The 17,145-nt window shown below is 41.1% G+C and overlaps 1 protein-coding gene across 3 annotated transcripts in view; it reads left to right on the top strand.

Moving 5' to 3' along the window:
• The window catches only part of AKAP12 (A-kinase anchoring protein 12), a 127,396-nt gene that overhangs the window by 92,336 nt on the left and 17,915 nt on the right, over positions 1 to 17,145 (top strand). The window lies entirely within an intron of this gene.

Consider the following 17,145-nt stretch of genomic DNA (forward strand, 5'->3'; position numbering starts at 1 on the left):
TTATGCTGGAGTAGCAGAAAATAAACTAGCTGCTGAATTAAGGGATAAGTAAGTGCAAAAGAAAAACTAGCCATGACTGCCTTAACTCTCTTGATAAGTATGAATCAAGAGATAATGTAATACAAAATTATTATCCTTCAGACTCAGATTAGTTAAATGGAATTGAAACAGACGTATGGAAGGGGATATAATTTAGACCCTACAAAAACATTAATGCATTTTTGTTGCTTGATAGTGTTTAATTTAAAAAAAGTAAAATAAAAATTGGTGTTTGAGAGTAGCTTACAAAAAAGAAACGTACGTTAATTTCACTATAAATTTGCAAAAAGAAAAGAAGTACGTGTGGCACCTTAAAGACTAACAAATTTATTTGAGCATAAGCTTTCGTGAGCTACAGCTCACTTCATCGAATGCATTCCTGTACGAGTTTTTTCATGAAGTTGATAGATTTCCACTCCATACGGCTAAATTCAGTGCCTTGCATAATGACAGGTTTCAGAGTAGCAGCCGTGTTAGTCTGTATGAGTACTTCATCGGATGCTGTAGCTCACGAAAGCTTATGCTCAAATAAATTTGTTAGTCTCTAAGGTGCCACAAGTCCTCCTTTTCTTTTTGCGAATACAGACTAACACGGCTGCTACTGTGAAAACTATAAATTTGAGTTCAATCACTAGAGGTTTTCCGTGTGTATGTAGATTAGTACTTCATAATAACATGAAGGGTTTCTTAGAAGGCATTCTAATGTACTTCTAGCAACCTTGAACTCTTAAGGATTTAATGAACTTGTTAAAACTTTGTTTTACATTGAATTTTATTATGAATGACCAGTTTTGTTATATCAGCTGTTTTCCCATACATCATGTAGATTACACAGTTTTGAAAAAGTCTGTTGCGTTTGATGTGTTCCCTCAGGCATTTGTTTTCCAGAAAACTTGGATGTTTAGATTTTATATGTTTTATGGAGTCTAGTATTTGTTCCACATTCATACAGTTAAGTGCAGTATAAAGACTTTTAAAAAATAAACTCTTTTAAAAACTCCATAATTTCTTCTTTTTTTTTAACTTCTGGAGATCAAATGATCACCATGCATTTCACTTTGTTAATTAAAAAAGTACATTCCTTGTTCAATTGTTTGTCTTTGTGACAGTAATAGCTATTGAAAATGAAGTGTCTGACTAAAAATAGTGTGAAGAATGGAACTGTTACTCCCTATCCCTTAAACAATTTGTATTTTAAACTACGAGATCAACATTTTTGTGGGTGTGTCAGGAAAATACTACAAATTGTTTTGGCTTTAATGAAAGGTACAACAGTTTAAAAACTCTGGGGATTTTGAAAACACCTCTTCACAGAGTTGTTTGTACAGATAGTCCCATCTTCTTGTGAAAATTAAAGTGATGAGAAGTTTAGCCAGAGTATGAACAAAACAAAATCTTATTACTTCCTGTAGACTTACTTGTTTGCTGTCTCTATGGATTTTACCTTCAGTTGATGATAAACATTTCTTTAGTAATCTGTTCAGCTTCATTTTTCCTATTTTAACTGTTGGAACAATTATTCATTCACCCTCATGGCATTTACTTGAGCTAGTAAATGGACCTGACAAATACCTGAGTCCTGGCTTTTCATGTTTGAATTTTTATCAATGGTACAGCATTTCTACTGAGGATAAAACCTCCAAAAGTCTAGCTGTGGGAGAATTTGAGCCTGGGGGAGGATGGTATGTGGTCTGTAACAGCTGGCGGGGGTTGGAGGAAAGAAGGGGGGTTCTGTGGCCCAACCTTTATTTACTTGACGTTGTTGTTTACAATGGGGTTTTCATTAAACTAGATGCTTAATGAGCTTATTGCATGCTGAGTCTATCCTCAAGGGCTCTTTTCTTTTATTGCTAGTAATTAAAGGCTAATTTATGTATTTATTTTTGAGGAAACCTTTTTATAGGGTCACAAGAATGATGAAAGAAAGAAAAAGATAATGAACTACCAAACTGACTTGGGTAAATTGTAGAATGATTGCATTTGAACTACATTTTGCAAGCATTTGAACTTGCTCATAGGCCCAGTTACCATCTGAATGTAGAGGTCTACACTTTTTTTTTTTTTTTTTTAAGCAGGAATATGAGCTAACATTTGTGTAAATTAATGTAGACCCATGTGAATCTCTTGTGCAGTTTGCAAGTAATGCTAAAATTTATCCTTCATTAAGATGTCCTGAGTAGGAGAACTTTCAATCTGGTTCTCATTGTGAATTGGCATTATTCATTGTTACATTTCAGAAACATCCTGATTTACATTTATAACAACACTCTAAGTAAATACTATGATATATAACTTTAACTCGTTTGTCCCCAATGCATCAGGTTTGTTTGTTTTTTCAAATATCCGAGTAGTAGTGTTACAACTATGTCATATTGGGGAAACTAAGAATGTTTTAAAAACAAAACAAAAAAACCTCTGAACATGATGAGAGTAGCCAAGCTTAAAACCCAGATGTCATAATTATCTGTAGCATGTTGGTTTGGTTAACATGCATAGTAGCTGGGCTGACTTGAAAGCAGAATGGTGGTAAGAAATTCATTTAGCAAAGACTCTCTAAGTTCACTAACAATTTTTCAGTTACTTACTGTACTTAAAGAGCATCAGAACAACTTAAATACATGTTTTAGAAATATTTAGATAAAAATACAAATATGTTTACCAATTTAACATTTTTAAATCAAAGTACAGTACCCCATGGCAGGAATTTCATAAGTCAGACCTCAATCTGGAGAAAACTTTTACAGCTATATCATAAATGTCTGAAAATAAGGTGTTTATGATGGAAGGCAATACCATAACATTAGTAATGCTTGTGCTCTCTTTTAAGTTAGTTACATATAAGTTAATATAAATTTAATTACCTTCATCAGGACCATGCTTGTGCTATTTCCACAGAGAAACAAAATGCATGAAAAATGGTAATTGACTTATGACCCTCCCCACCTTTATTTCCTTTATATAAATAAAAAAGTGTGGGATTACAACTTCGACTGCTTGACTACCAATTTGCTAAACACTACTAGGAGCATCCCAGGTGGAGTCAACTGTGAATTTATATTTAAATCTCTGAAATAAATCACTGGAAAGGTCATGGATTACAAGTATTCATTGTGAAATCCAGTGTGTAAATCTCCTTTAAATGCTAATTACTGCTATCTACAAAGAAACCCCTCCCCACAATTAGGCACAGTTAATCTGTGCTCAAAAATAGATGAGTGTATAGAATGGTAAAATGGTGAAGGATGTAGTATAGACTTTAAAAGGAGGTATTTGTAATTTGAGGTGTAGATGTAAATATAGCCATTAGAAAGTCATGAAGGAGAGAAAAGACTTGCAAAATACCTTGTCAAGAATCAGAGTAACAGCCCTGTTAGCAAAAAGAAAAGGAGTACTTGTGGCACCTTAGAGACTAACCAATTAATTTGAGCATAAGCTTTCGTGAGCTACAGCTCACTTCATCGAATGCGATGAAGTGAGCTCTGTAGCTCACGAAAGCTTATGCTCAAATAAATTGGTTAGTCTCTAAGGTGCCACAAGTACTCCTTTTCTTTTTGTCAAGAATCGGCAGTGCTCCAGACTGCAGTACATTAAGCTCTTTCAGTTTAAAATTTAATATAACTCTTGAAAAAGTCATGTCTAAAATGTTTCCTTTAAGTTATTTTATCAGTGAGGCTAACTGACCATCTGATTTATTATTAAAAGCGCTATGCCCTCAAATCTGAGGTCCAAAAAAACCAACAACCCTCACACCTGGTGTTATAAAATAATGTCTAATTCTAATTTTCCATAATGAAAATTGAAATCCACAGCTTATCTTTTGCTTGCTAGAAAAAGTCAAATTGACTAATATCTCCAAATAGCTATCTATCATAAATAAATATTTGCAAGGTAAACCTCTTTTTAAAGAATATTTTTGACACGATAGACCATCAAGAGTTATTGCTTTTACCAACTCTTATAAACTTTGGACTCCTTTCATAATTTTCTTTTCATGCTTCTATTAATAATAAAAGCCAAACAAGTCCAACAAATACACGTAAATAATAAAAGGCGTGAATTAAACTATCAGAAGCAAGGAAATCTGTCCATCCAAATTCATTCTTAAAATTGCCCTGTTGTGTCTGGCTGTTGTGTAAGTATCAGAACAGTGGGTGCTTTTTACATGTCCAATGTGTTGCAGCTCTAGACACAATGGAGGCAAAATACTGTTAATATCTTTTATGCCTTGGGTTTAAGCCAGAGACTTTCATTTATACTCAAGTAACCCCAGTAATCACAATATATGTCCAAGAGCAGAATTTGGCCCTTAATATTTAAACATTTAATAAACTTAAGACCAAAACCCCCTGTTTGGAGTCTTTCAATGACTAGTGGAGTTTGGAACAGGGGTGTTGGGTGTGTATGACATATATCTGATGGATTTAGAATGTAGGGAATTTATGGAAAAAATCCAGGGCTGTGCTACAAATCTAGAGGGAGAAAACTCAACCAGCTCCAGATGTTGACATGGTTGACTGCGAGAACATGAAATGCAGCAGATTTAACTGTTGCAGCTGAGATTTTTTTATCTCTCTTCCAAATACTATAAATGGAATACATTCTCACTCCTAAAGGGAAGGGAGATGGTAGGAGGAGTTAAGAAAAGCTGCCAACAGTATCTGCCAACTTAATAGAAGATAAATGCAAAAAAGGTTATTAATTCTCTATGTTGTTCATTGGATTTTAATGAGATAGGAAATGACTGAAATATGTATGAAAATCTTAATATTGTATCAATACTTAGCAGCAAAATATAACTGAAAATAAATTCTTATCCTCCGGACTCCTAGCTACCATAAATGTTTGTAAAATCAAGCATTCTTGTCCTTAAAGCCCACATAAAATACTACAGTGCCCTTGCAGTTTTATTAGACTACAGACTATACCATTCAATTAAAAACACTTACGAGCGGAACCATTCTGGGAAAGTACTGAGTTGATCCATTGTGTGAGATACCCATGTTCTTGTCACTCCAGCAGCACATTGTACATGTGTGGCCTGTGGGGTGTTTGAGGTAAAGACAGTTTCAGCCCTCATCCTAAAGATTTTTTTTTTTTTTTTTTAAATCAAGTTATTTGAACATACACTTTTTGTACTCATCATTTCCTTCTAACTTTTATTTAATGAAGTATTGAAATGAGGGGTAGGTATGTAATCCAAATGGCCTTGAAAGCTCTATTATAAAATTACTTTAGCACTTTTAAAAAGCTTACTACACAGCCCACAAACTATATATAGTAAGAATTAATATTTCTGAATGTCTGTAGCTTTCATAATAAGTATACAGCTCTATTTTTATCTTCAAAGCATTTTACAGACGTTAACTAATTAATGGATTCTTTGTCTTAGCATGATATGAACGATAATACTAAAAGATGAGACGTAAAAACACTTTGTAAGTGATTGCCATGCATATAAAGCAGGGGTGGCCAACCTGAGCCTGAGAAGGCGCCAGAATTTACCAATGTACATTGCCAAAGAGCCACAGTAATATGTCAGCAGCCCCGCAGCAGCACCCCCCCCCCCGCCCCAGCTCCTGCCCACCAGCAGCCCCGCCTATCAGCACCTCCCTCTCCCTCCCCACACTTCTGGATCAAAGGATCAGCTGGATCAAAGGCATGTAGGAGGCTGGGGAGGGGAGGGGAGGAGCGAGGGCATGGCAGACTCAGGGAAGGGGGTGGGAAGGGGTGGAGTTGGGGCAGGTCCTGTGGCAGAGCCAGGGGTTGAGCAGTGAGCACCTGCCAGCACATTGGAAAATTGGCACCTGTAGCTCCAGCCGCGGAGTTGGTGCCTATACAAGGAGCCGCATATTAACTTCTGAAGAGCCGCATGTGGCTCCGGAGCCACAGGTTGGCCACCCCCGATATAAAGCAATGCCTTTCGGAACAGCAGTCCTGCATCTGTCAGACTCAGCTCTTGATCTTTAAAACAGAAAAAGCAACTGATTAGTTCACATTCTGGTCCAGTTTCTTGTTAAACTGATTGAAATTAAACTGGGGTTACCATACGTCCGTATTTTCCCGGACATGTCCGGCTTTTTGGTTCTTAAATCGGAGTCCGGGAGGAATTTTTAAATATCTAAAAGCGTCCAGGATTTTGCCATTATTATTTTTCCCCAAAGAAGAGTTGATCATTCAAGAAAGAGAGTGTCTGCTTTTTCTCCCTGGCTCCCAGCACTTACGCCACAAAACAGCTGTTTCACATGGCAGGGAGGGAGGGGGGAGGAGGCGGGGCCAGGGCAGGGATTTGGGGAAGGGGTCAATGAGGCAGGGAGGGGGTGGAGTTGAGGCAGGGACTTTAGGGAAGGGGGTTGGAATGGGGGCGGGGAAGGGGTAGAGTTGGGGCGGGGCTGGGGGGGCGGGGCACGAGCAAATTCTCCCCCCCCACCACCCTCCTCTATTTGGGTTTTAAGAATACTGAAAAGGAACCCAAACTGGTAAACTTGTATATATTTTCTACACCTCTAGTTTTTCAAAACTAAAGAACCAATTTAACCCTTTGAGACAATGGTTAATTCTTAGGGATTCAACAGTTAGCAAGGGTTAAGGAGAGCCATTAGGAGGCCTTGTGCCTTGAGGGACAATTTCTAGCTGCTTAGGAGGTTGGTCTAGGTCAAGATTCTTGCCTAGAATGAGTCATCACTGTACTTATTATCTCTGTTCCTGCTGCCCTTCCTGCCTCTAGCACCTCCAGTACCAATGTGCATTACCAATCTGCCCTCAGTCCTTTACTGATTCATCCTTCGATCTGCAAATCATGAAGGAGAGGCAGGGTTTCAGTCTGAGAAAGAACAAGCATGTTGCTTCAAGCATTGCAGATCAAGAAGGTTGATGAAGAGAGCATGAGGCGTCTGACCTCTTTGGGTACATCTCCACAGGAATAAAAGACCCATAGCACAGCCGTGGCTGGCCCAGGTCAGCTGAGTTAGGCGTACAGGAATCAGGCTTCTACGCTAAAAGCTGCTGGATAGGTGTTTGGGCTCAGGCTAGCTCAGGCTCCAGCCTTGGAGGGTCCCAGAGCTCAGATGCCAGCCCAAGGCAGTATACATCTACCGAGCAAATTTCCCCGCCTTCTCCCCCCAACCCCAGAACCTGAGCTCCATGAATTTATTAGTCAGTTGACTAAGGGCCAGCTAGGTTTGCCAGAGGTCTGGTTTTTGACCAGAACATCTGGTCGAAAAGGGACCCTGGCAACTCCAGTCAGCACTGCTGGCTGGGCCGTTAAAAGTCTGGTTGGCGGCGCAGCAGGGCTAAGGCAGGTTCCCTGCCTGCCCTGACTCTGCGCAGCTTCCTGGAAGCGGTGGGCATGTCCCTGCGGCCCCTAGGCACAGTGGCAATTAGGGAAGCTCCCTGTGCTGCCCCCACCCCAAGCGCCAGCTCTGCAGCTCCCATTGGCTGGAAACAGCGGCCAATGGGAGCTGCAGGAGCGGTGCCTGCAGGTGTGGGCAGCACACACCACACAGAGCCGCCTGGCTGTGCCTCCGCCTTGGTGCTGGACATGCTGGCCGCCTCCGGGAGCAGGGTGGAACCAGGGCAGTCGGGGAGCCTGCCTTACCCCCACTTCGCCAGTGACCGGGAGCCACCTGAGGTAAGCGCCGTTCATCCAGAACCCGCACCCCAACCCTCTGCCCTAGGTCTGAACCCCCCTGCCGCACCCTATCTCCCACCCAGAGCCTGCACCGCCTCCCGCACCCCAACACCCTGACCCAGCCCTGAGCCCACTCCAGACCCCTTAGCCCCAGCCTGGAGCCCCTTCCTGCACCCCAAACCCTGCACCCCCAGCCAGAGCCCTCACCCCCTCCCACACTCCGAACACCTTGGCCCCACCCCGAGCCCCCTCTCCTGTACCCTGAACCCCTCGGTCCCAGCCCGGAGTCCCCTCTTACACTCCAAACTCTTTGTCCCCGGCCCGAGCCCAGAACCCCCAGCCAGAACCCTCACCCCCCCTCCCGCACCCTAACCCCCTGCCCCAGCCCAGTTAAAGTGAGTAAGGTGGGGGAGAGCAAGCGACGGAAGGAGGGGGGCCTTAAAGAACGGTCAGGGCAGGGTGTTCGGTTTTGTGCAGTTATAAAGTTGGCAACCCCTAGGGCCAGCTGTGGGTTTTTTATCCCTGTGTAGACACACACTTTGGGCCCTGTCTACACTACAAAATGTTACCAGGATAGAACATGGTTGTGAAGACTTAAGTTAGCTAACACAATGCTGCATATAACTTAGTGGTCAGCTAACTTAAGTCTTCACAACCGTGTTCTATCCTGGTAACATTTTGTAGTGTAGACACGGCCTTGGAGGGTAGGGAGGCACTTTTGTAGGTGATTGGAGGAGACAGCTAAGCTATGGAGGCTGAAAGGTCTTATTAAGAAGAAGGAGGAAGAGCAGGAGGAGCTCCTGTGGAAAGGAGGGGAAAGACTGGCTCTCTCTGACTCGGCCCCCCACAATTTTGCTGCTTCCTACCTGAAAGTGAGGTTTTATAATGGAAACACTGTTAGAACTTATAATGACTTCTGTTGTCACAGGTTGGTTTCCCCTCACTTACTAATCATTTTTCAAATATCTGGTACATGCCTCGTATTTGAAGAACCCAACCCTTTTCCCTTTGGGAAATTCCACTCATACTTTGTGACAAGCTTCCTATTAAACTGTATAGTTTTGTGGAAATGACTTAATTGTAGTATGCTTTCTAGGGCAAAGAATGAATGAAAGGAGTTTCATAGATTGGGTTTCTTTCTTGTTTCCTCTCCACATGTGAATCGTATGGCTTTAATTTTTAAGATTTAAAAAGCCAGAAAAAAAATCAATAAATCACTTATTCATGATATTCATTTTCCATTGGGGGTTAGAGAGAGGTACACCTGTGTCTGGTAAATTAGTTGCACTCAGGCATTGCTAAGCCCTTCCTACCTGGGATTGTCAGATAAATATTTTTGCTTGTGGAATGCACTGAAGTCTACAAAAGGCATACATTCTCAAAGGGAGAGTAATCCCAGATTCTTTTAGAAGTGTTTTATCCCAATTCCTGCCCTTGCAAATTACACAGTTTGAACTTTTAATGACTTAAAATGCCATGGGGGCAAGGGTGTTACTGGATGTTAGACTTTGAGTTAGATGAGGTTGTTCAGTCCTGTGTTAACAATTAAAAGGAAGATTTTTACTTGTCAGATAAATACAATTACCATTAGAGATGCCAGTTGTTGAATAAGCAGTTGTCATTGGGCTATTAAATGTGGATGTGAATACTAGGGATCTTGTAGATGTATTTTTAGGTTGGTTTGTTTGTATTCCAATCATATCCACAATGCACTGTCTAGGCACAAAGATATGCAGCCTCTTCCAGAGGGACTTAAAAGCTTAAGTCACTTTTGAAAGTGTGACTTAGGAGGCAGTTTTGAAAATTTTACCCTTTGTGCCCTGTGAGAGAATTACTGCATTTATCCAAATGTCTGGTGAAGAGCAATACTTGTCTCGAAGTTGTTGCCATTTGACTTTGATCTATTTTTCTTTGTGTACTCTTAGCATTCCAGTCAGATCTACAGAGCAAAGGAATGTACATTCTCGTCCTTTCTTAGTTTTACCTCTTGCACAATATCAGGAGTCTGGTAGAATAATTGATTTCAAGTCTCATTGATTTAAATGGGGCCAGGATTTCACCCTTAATGTCTGCTTGTATACAATATCATTATCTGTCATTTCAGATTCATTGCTCAAGGATCTTCCCCCCCCCCCCCCACCTCAAAGAAACAAACCAGTATATTAGCAACAAACAAGCCTAAGTATATTAACTTAAGGCTAATGTAATTTGACAAACCATTAATGACACTTAAAATTTTTTGTATACTATGAACTTCAAGAGAGGCAGACCTGTGTGCCTGATAAACTATAGTGATATCTGTAAAAATGTTGCTGTACTGCCCTCTGCTGTTCTTTTCAGTAATGTGGTAATTGTCTGTTGTTTCAATTTTGCAGTCTGAGGGAAATGACCTACCAGTCATGAAGCATGCTGGCAAAGTTTTTAATGTGGAAATATGTATTTTGATACTTAGCTACTTTAAACAGTGTGGCATTTTTTGTATGCACGCATGATTACTTTGCACCTGCTTTGGCAGGGAAGAGCTCAAATGTTAAGGTAGGAAGTAGCTGCTGAAAAATTACCAGCAGTCAGTGTCATTCCTGTTGAAGACACTTTTTTTCAATAAATAAATAAATGTTCTTGATTTCCTGCAGAGTTGCCTTCCACTCACAGATGGAAGAGCAGATACCTCCAAATATTTGGCATCTTTTCCATAGCTGCAGAGAATTCCAGCCATTTTCCTTCAAAATGTCATGAATAATCAAACTGGGCAAATGTAATCTCAGGTTTGATGGATACTAACTGTCACGCTGTCTGGAGTTGGCTGACAACTGTGAGTGTCTACCTCAGGGCTGACTGTCAGAAAACAGGGCAGACACCCTAAGCTGGTCTAATGTTCTGTAATTAGACTTCACCAAGCCAGTAACAAATGTGAACTCCTGGATCATTCTGGGTTGCTCACAGTCCCGAGAGACCAGTCCCTTACCCCAGATCAGGTGGTACTCTAACTTCTGCTTCTTACAGAAAACAAGCTGACAGTGTCACCACCCGTGGGCTTTTCCGTGGGCTTTTCTTTTGATGACAGAGAGTGAGGAATGCATTTTGAGTCTTTGACCTCTGATCATCACATGCACAGTGACCACTTGCTTTGAAATTAGCTCTTTTCTCTTAAAATTCCTCATTTGCATTCCACAAGGCTTTTCTTATTTGATGGGTTATTTAGTTACAGGGGTATCCACAATATAAATGTTTACTACATTGTAACAGGATACAGATAAGTGAAAACAATTACATTTAACAATCATTTTGATCTACAGTAGAACCTCAGAGTTATGCACACCTCGGGAATGGAGGTTGTTCGTAACTCTGAACAAAACGTTATGGTGGTTCTTTCCAAAGTTTACAACTGAACATTGACTTAATACAGCTTTGACACTTTACTATAACGAAGAAAAATGCTGCTTTCCCTTTATTTTTTTAGTAGTTTATGTTTAACAGTACTGTACTACATTTGTACGTATGTATTTATGTATTTATTTTATTTTGTCCCTGCTGCTGCCTGATTGTGCACTCCATCAGGTTCCTAATGAGGTGTGTGGTTGACTAGTCAGTTCGTAACTCTGGTGTTCGTAACTCTTGAGTTTCTACTGTATACTAATACACAAGTGAATTGGCTTGGGGTTCTTGCATGAGCTGGCGCCTGGTCTGCAGTGTCACACTGACCATTCCTTCAAGACCTTGTGCTTCACATACTCAGGGCTTGTCTACACTTGCAGCGCTACAGTGGCACAGCTACCACACCCGTGGGGTTCTCCCATCAGCGTAGGTACTCCACTTCCCAGAGATGCAGTAGCTATGTCGACGCCCATCGACACATGGCACTGTCTACACCAGGGGTTGGGTGGGTATAAATAGCTACATCACTGAGGACTGTGGATTTTAGTTCTACCACCATAAGTTTTAGACCAGGGCTCAGTGATGTATCAATTTCAGAAAGAAATAAAAACCATGAAGGAGAAATATCCAAGTCCAATCCAGACTATAAATATTGGACAAAGTCTCAGAATAATGAGGAAGGAGTAATTGTACACACGGATTTGGGAGGTCAATTTCTTTTGGCCAACAGTGTCCATTGGACACACCTATGCCCTAGGTATCCTCCTGTACCCCATTACACACATGCATAAATGGCAGAGTTGACCCAACTGTCTCTCAGTTCCTTACCACTGTAGTGACAAGACAGAATTCCTGCAATGTCCACTTACTTTGCACACTTTAAATTTTTCTTAGCCTAGTATATAATATTGAGTGTAGCTTTCTCTTTGTATCTGTTTTTATATGTAATTTCTGTTGTTCTAGACCCTGCTCCCCCATCCCTCACTTACAGGGTTTCACTGGGATTTAATACCTGTCCTTCATGTGATGCTTTGATGCCCATTAATGATGGGCATACCTGGTGCTTGCTTTGTCTTGAAGATGTCCTGGGGCAGTGTTCCATCTGACTTTCTTTCTCTACATAGAGAGAGGGAAGCATATATGAAAATTCATCCTAGATTAATCAGTGCAGGCCTCCTCAGGCTCTGAGAGCTACAATCAGTACTCGGATACTGAGGGCTTGTCTACACTGGCAAGTTTTGTCGCCAAAAACTGCCTTTTGGCGACAAAACAGCAAGAGCGTATGCACTACACTGGGACTTTTGTTATGAAAAACGCCCAGTTTTGGCGACAAAAAACTTCCACCCCACCGCTACAAGAGACTTTTGTCTTTTCCCTCTCCCTTTATTGTTGATAAAGAGCAAGTGTGGACACTGCTGACAGTATCCCACAATGCCTGCCCCGATTGCTCTGCTCAGTGTTTTGATCTCTGCTGCCCTGCAGGCATGTGTTTGGGCAACAAAGAGCAAATCATTGGAATGCTCCTGTTCTGCCCTAAACGAGGAACACAGCAGCTGCTGCAGGGGGAGGGGGACAGACTGCTGTGCCGCTTTGACATTCCTCCGCACAGAGAGCTCACAGAGCTTCTCAGGATGCTGCTCGCTGCAGCTCAGGGGGCTGTGGGAGAACTCGGAGAGAATCCCAAGATGCGCAGCGATCAGCTCTTCCTTTCCACGACACTGTTTTCAGAGTCCCAGTGAATGTCTTCACTATGGATTGAATGTCATAGAGATTTGGTCCACAGCTTCCACTGGAGGGGATTGTTTTCAGTGAGGAGTTTAGTCCAGGGTTCTTGGGATGCTGAATGTATTACCTGTCCGGTAAACATCTATCATGTCTGGTAAACACCTGTATTTTTGATGACTCAGTTTAATTTGTTGCTAGGCCAAGCTAGGCAAGAAGTGCAAATAATCGACCAGTCTGTGTAGGTGACACTCAGCTCTTTTGTGCCCTCAAGAGGCAACAGCAAAGGAAACTGGCCCCATCCTCAAAACAACATCATAGCAATTCTCTAGCTGCGTCCAAACCAGGACTAGCACCTCCTGGTTGTCATCATTCAAGGTGGAGGGAGGGAAATGGAGGAATGGAGATGGGAGTCTGCCTTTACTAGGAGGGAAAGTGGGTTTAGGTCGTTTTGGTCTAACAGAGGGTTAGGCTCAGCTCTAGGGAGGCATATCTGTTGTGGCCTCTGCTTGTAGTGTAGGTTCTTGGCCTATGGTCCTGTCCCTGTTAGCTCAAATTTATGTGTTGGGGAGCAAGGGGAAGGAGAGAGATGCAAATAGGTAGTGCAGTGATCATAAGAAAGTACACTGTCTAAACTCTTTTAAGTATGTGTTGTTTGTTTGTCTAGTTTTTTAAGAAAACTAGAATTTGCATTGATTTAACATAAGAACTAAGAATGGCAATACTGGGTCAGACCAATGGTCCATCTGTCCCAGTAGTCTGTCTTCCGACAATGGCCAGTGCCAGATGCTTCAGGGGGAGTGAACAGAACAGGGCAATTTATTGAGTGATCCATCCTTTGTCATCCAGTCCCAGCTTCTAGCTGTCAGAGGTTTAGGGACACCCAGAGCATGGTGTTGCATCCCTGACCATCTTGGCTAATAGCCATTGATGGATCTATCTTCCATGAACTTACCTGATTCTTATTTAAACCCTGTTATACTTTTGGCCTTTACAGCATCCTCTGGCAATGAGTTCCACAGGTTGACTGTATGTTGTGTGGAGAAGTACTTTTTTATGTTAGTTTTAAAGCTGATGCCTATTAATTTCATTGGGTGACCCCGTGCTTACTTTTGTGCCGGGAATTGCCAGGGCTGAGCCTGGGCACCTCTAGGCTTGGCAGTTCATAGCCCCAGTACGTAATTGCTTGAGCCTGGCACCTCTTTCATTACAAATTAAGCACTGGGTGACCCTTTCATTTTAGTGAGTATTGCAAAACTTGCATATAAGTATAGGATTCTCTCTTCCTTTGTCAATGCATGAGAGTTCATGCAGGTATGCAATTCTTGTAAGTGCTAATGAGAACACAAGTGTAATCCCCTCCTCCACTGATGGCATAATAAACCTTTAAGAAAATTACTTCCATTGATCATAGAAAGCATCATCTCAGAATAAAATTTCTTGGCTTTCATATCTAGCCCAGTTTGGTGGTGACCAAAAGCTGCTGCCATTTGATGGCTGTTTGATAGCCTATGTGAAATGGGTGTGGCAGTCTCAATCTTACTTCTAGAGAACTGACTTCTGTATGAGCACAATCACTGTAACATTTGGAGCTATTTGGCTCCTTGGTTGGCAACATCAAAGACAAAGGATTTAATGGATGGAAATGCTAAACAAACCTCTCACTGTGAGAAGTGGTTCTTGCATGTGTGGGTTATAGCACAGTAACAAGGCTAGTTTGCATTGTTATTGGTCATGCTTATTGTGCCTCACCTGTGAATAAATAAAGGACTTTCAGGGATGTCCAGTCATCACCTGACATCAGCACTGAATTCCCAAAACAAGATGTTGGGGAGAAAATGTCTCCTCTGCTTTCAATGTCAGATTTGTTATATAATCCAAAAGTATTCATCTAAATACATAAGATACCTAATATTAACTGAACAACATTCTGACAAATCTGGTAGAATTACATGATCTTAATAAAGGATATTAAGTCACTTCTATTGCAAGTCACTTTACTCCCAAAGTTAATATATTGGAAGCTGTACAACTTTGAAATCACCAAGCTAGTTGGCAAGGTAAGGTGCTGCATTTCAGATGAGAGTGTAAATTAAGTAATTTCTGAAGTCTGTGTATATATCAAATAGTTTATTCTGGGGCTGGCTGGAGATTAAAGACATGTGCATTGAGGGACTGGTAGCCATTGATTATCACTTTACTACAGGTTTTTCTGCTCAGGAAATGAGTTTAATGTAATGCAAAACAAAACTGCTGACACAGTTGTGGATGATACAGTTGTTAGATTCTAGATTATGAAGAGAGGGTTTTTTTTATATTGTGGCTTTAATTTTTTTCAAAATAAAAACAAGTTAGAGCATACTTTCTTTCTTCCCCAATAAAACCAATATATTTGCAGATATTCTACTTCCAGACTAGCTGACATTTAAATTTGTTAGTTTGAGATTAGCAATAGTGTTCCCCGACTAGGACAATATATTTAATAGTGGCAGAGATAGGGGCAATATTTTAGTAATATTTAGGACCTCTATATCTATATCTATATATATCTATATAATTTCTACAGATCCACCATATATAATATGGTGGATCTGTAGAAATTAATGAGATTGCATACAGTAAATTGATATCTGATTGGTTGAATGTTACAACCACAACATTTATCTGTGAATTTAGTACAGTAGAGATTTAAAATTGGTAATTTAAGGATAAACTGGTTTCTGGTTGGAGGACACTAGATCTGTTCTTTAAGATAGTAAGAAGGAGCAGGTGTGGTAATGGTCTAGTGAAAATCCATTACTGTTGTGGTCCAACTTCCATCAGATAAAATCTTCATCTACTTAGGCCAGTTCTACACTATAAATGTGCATCATAACTACGTTGCTCAGGGGTGTGAAAAATCCACACCCTTGAGCAATGCAGTTATACTGACCTAACCCCCACTGTAGACAGCTACCGCCTCTTTCAGAGGTGGATTAACTCTGCAGATGGGAAAATAGTTGTATCTTCACTGAAGCACTACAGTGGCGCAGCTGCTCGCAGCTGCAACGTTGTCAGTGTAGACCTGCCCTTAGAATACTACTACTTTAGACTAGAAGAAACAACACCATAAAACAGTCCAAACAACTTCCTCCCCTTCCCATTTAGACAAAAGGCTTGAAAAAGCCATTAACCTCTTGGAAGCTAACGGTGTGAGTAAGGAGGCCTTTATGGTGGGGGGAAGGGGGTGTTTTTGTTTTTTTAAATGAAAGTTTAGTTGTGAAATGAGCATGGCAACTCCACTGTGATTCCTGTATGCCCCTCACTTAGCCACATCATCATACCAGGGAAGGGAGCGATAGAGTAATGACGCGCTTCCTCCTCCCGCACCTTCTGGTCACTTTCATACAAGCCAGGATAATAGAGAGGGGAAGGGACAGAAAAATTTTCCCAGGAGCTAGGCAAAAGTGGATTTTCAAATTTTACAAGATCTTTTTTAGCCAAATGCAGATCTAAAATATGATAACGGTCTAGCAGGGATCAGGGACAATAGTCTAATAGAAATACCAGCCCCTTTCACTTCCCAATAGCAGTGTGCTGACTGCCTCGCATCTGAAGCCCCTGGATCTTGCGGTGAAACTTCTCCCTTCCATTGTAGTTGAATTTAGCATCTACGTCTCATTAATGGAGAGAGTTCTCAGAGTAGTAGGTGTCTGGTAAATTTTTCAAACCCTAACAGCTCTTCAGCGTGCAGCCTCTGGATCAGGAGTGATCTAACCAATTTTTGTTCCATTTGACACCAGTGCAGCATCATGCTAACCTCAAAAATTACTTTGACTTGGGGATTGGTTTTTTTTTGTTTGTTTGTTTGTTTGGGGTTTTTTTGGTCAGCAGTGGCAAACTTCTAATAACTTGCCTATCAACAGCTTTTTTTTTTTTTTTTTTTTTTCCCCTGCTGCAGCAGGATTTTGGAGCTGATGATATAGAAGTGGGGAGAGGGAGTAGGCATTGGGATGACATCTGGGAGGAGCTGGAAGAGGTACATGGTACTGACCATGGATCCAGGGTTTCAAGGCAGTCCCAGCTCTTCTGCTATATCTCCAAGCTTGAGTGATATCTGGGACAACCATGAGACTTACCAGTTTTCCTCTTGACTCTGACAGTAGTGACAAGAGCCAGAACTGCCCTTCCTACCAAGTCCAACAAACTGAAATTTGCTGTAAAGGTGGAGAAATTAAGCTATCTTCCGAATTTGAGTTTAATTTAGTTTTTAAAGTTGAGGAGGTGATTGGAAAAGATAATGTTTTAAAAGTTGGAAAATAAAAGCAAAATGAGGGGGAGGGTGATTACAGCTCTGAAGGGGAGATTGAGGGTAGGAAAAGAGAAACTTTTGAGTTACTTAC

The sequence above is a fragment of the Natator depressus genome, chromosome 3 (assembly GCF_965152275.1).
Source record: "Natator depressus isolate rNatDep1 chromosome 3, rNatDep2.hap1, whole genome shotgun sequence".
NCBI classification, from domain to species: Eukaryota; Metazoa; Chordata; order Testudines; family Cheloniidae; genus Natator; species Natator depressus.